Consider the following 2,760-nt stretch of genomic DNA (forward strand, 5'->3'; position numbering starts at 1 on the left):
CACTCAAAAAAGCCACAACTTCGCATATAATATGGATACCGACGATAAGCTGCTCAAGCACGTAACAATTTTTCCCAGAGATACAATCTTTCATCTCATAAAGATAGACTGACAAAAAAATTCTGAAGGATGAGAGCATGACTAGGTGTATGTGTACCTTTAGGTCTGACATTGCAATTAGCCTTCATAAAATTCATTTCTCACTCAGCTTTCAAGGGATGCTTTTCTTAAGGAAAAGTTTTGCTGTATACATCACAAGGTTACTCTGAGGAAGGCTTCAAAGAGATAGCAGTCCATTAGCGCACTCCCACATCATTTTGAGATGAAACTAATCACCAACAGGCAACTCAAAATGATAGTAAATTAATTTCCCATAAAGTCATCATCATGGTCCTCATACTCACTGTCTACATCATATTCAGTCCTAGACTCATCTTCCTCCCTGGGTTCTAGAAATGTCTTCATGCTAAACAATGGTTCTGTTTCCATTTCCTCAATCTCAATGGAGTCATACTTCATCCTTCTTTAAATTCCTCATCAGAACAATTGAATAGCCATCCAAGTAAACACTTTAACCCTTTCCTGGTGATAATCTGATACCTTGGTGTTATTGTGTGCAACCAGCTCCTCCAAATCACTATCCATCTCTATTTGAAAATACTCAAAGCTCATTCTTATAATATCCAGATTCAATGCAAGCAACTAGGGGCAGCCAACAACCATTCAGCTCACTTGCTTCTACAAAAAGCAGCAGCCTTTGAGGAAATCAACATGCTTCAACACAGTAGAGCGGCTAAGACTAGCAGCTTGAGGCATTTTCTCAATGATTTTTCCAAATTCATCACGACCCACCAAAATGCTCGATTCAAACAAGCATTGCTGCAAGAGAAGCTTAACCTTCAGTTCAATCACCAAGATGTCTGGATACTGAACTATCATAGAAGCTAATGCCTCCTTCCGAACACCAAACTCCAGCAGAGCCTCAACATTGGGTTTCATCTGGTCCCCCAACTCAAAACCAAGAATTTGAGGCCTTTTCTCAATCAGTCTCGCCACAGCCAGCCTCGGTAAGCCCAGACTCTCAAGATATTCGACGAAAGGCTCGATCACTCTCTCAACTCGCTCCCGAGTATCTCCGGATACCGAGCGAGAACCCCTCCTAGTTCTCTTCTTGCAGCACCAATTCCAATCAGATAGGCCACTGATGTGCTCATAGTCCTCTCCATTCGAAGCCGAGTAACTCCGGGCACCGCTCGAGGACACGAGGGACGTCGCCAGGCTTGATGTCCAATCCCTGCAAGTACTTCACCACGGGTGCGAGATCGACCACCACGCTCGCATGGAGGACCTGCGGGTACCACCGCAAAAACTCCGTGATGGTCGCCTTTGCAGACACCCAACTTCCCCAGATAATCGAGAACGGGGATCATGTGCTTCTTGACACCACAACCAAGTACAGGGGGGTAAATGTTGATGTCCTCTAAGGTGAGGCCAAGGGAATGGAGGAAGTCGACGCGCTCCCGCATGACATCCTCGGTGACGGGGAGCTCGAGGCCGTCGAGCTCGTCGGGGACGGTGCCGAGACCACGGAGGAACTCGTAGATGGAGGATAAAAAAAGAAAGAATTCTTACCCAGAAACCAAAAAAAAAACGATTTCATGTTTTAAAAAGTATGGAACTTCAGCTATCTCAGTAGCGACTGAGTCCAACGGATTGAAAGAGTATAAAAAAGAGAAAAAAATTTAACAAAAAGAAGGGTTTTCGTTAGTAGCATGTTTAGTACAACACCAATAATGAAATTATCTTGTAAAGAAAAGGCTAGTAAGAAATACAGAAGAATAAAATGGAAGAGGGAAGTCTTACCGATATCTTTGGCCAGAAAATAACCTTGTATACCTGGTTTGCTTGGTTCTCCCATGTTTGATCGAGTATTGACCATTTTAAAATATCCTTTAAATTGTACTGGATAGATGACTGGTTCTCGATAAGACTAGTCCAACCAGCCGGTTCAATTTAATTTTAATAATATTATCTGTTACTAAAAACACTTTCATATTTAGTTAATAAATAGATGTTACAGTTCCATAATATTTTAGAAATATAATTATCGAATAATAAATTACTTTTTATTAAAAGCTTTACCAGTAAAAGCTTCATTGCTCAAATCTCTATAGACAAAACTATACTCCAAACAAAAATATCAAATTAGGCCTAAATATTAGGCTCAAAATCATTCTAGATAGAATTTGGGTCAAGTTAGAGAAGGATATAAGGTATGATATAAAAATCAACATAAATATAAAGAATCCACATATAAAGAAATTTTTGACTTTTTCAAAAATGTATCTTTTTGAACCAAATTTAAATTTTTATCAAAAGCTTCCAATGAATCTTAATCACTATTTAGTTTATATTTCAATAGCCTCTAACCAACCCAACCCGTTTATAACCTATGTTTCCAAAGTTTAAAACTCAACTTGTTCACATGTTTTCATATATAAAATACGGACTTTTTTTACAACTTAAACTTTTGCTAAGACGGTCTTAACTAGACCTAATTTAACTGAATTTATATTTGGATCTAAAATTTTGGACAAAATTGGCTTCCTCACCTTTATAAAGTATGGATTATTTTTTACTGCAGGAATTAATAAAAGATGTTATTTAAGTTATTAAATAATATCCCTTAAATATTTAGTCGCATGGCACAAATGTGGTTCCACAAACTCACTCTCCAATTCTTAAGCAAGTGGCACTTAT

The 2,760-nt window shown here is 38.6% G+C and overlaps 1 pseudogene; it reads right to left on the reverse strand.

Moving 5' to 3' along the window:
• Positions 1–230: 230 nt before the first annotated feature.
• On the reverse strand, positions 231–1,918 carry LOC103721365 (transcription termination factor MTERF4, chloroplastic-like; annotated as a pseudogene).
• Positions 1,919–2,760: the final 842 nt, after the last annotated feature.

Source organism: Phoenix dactylifera, chromosome 17 (genome assembly GCF_051530095.1).
Source record: "Phoenix dactylifera cultivar Ajwa chromosome 17, Ajwa_hap1_PhDact_Kaust_v1.1, whole genome shotgun sequence".
Classification (NCBI taxonomy): domain Eukaryota; kingdom Viridiplantae; phylum Streptophyta; class Magnoliopsida; order Arecales; family Arecaceae; genus Phoenix; species Phoenix dactylifera.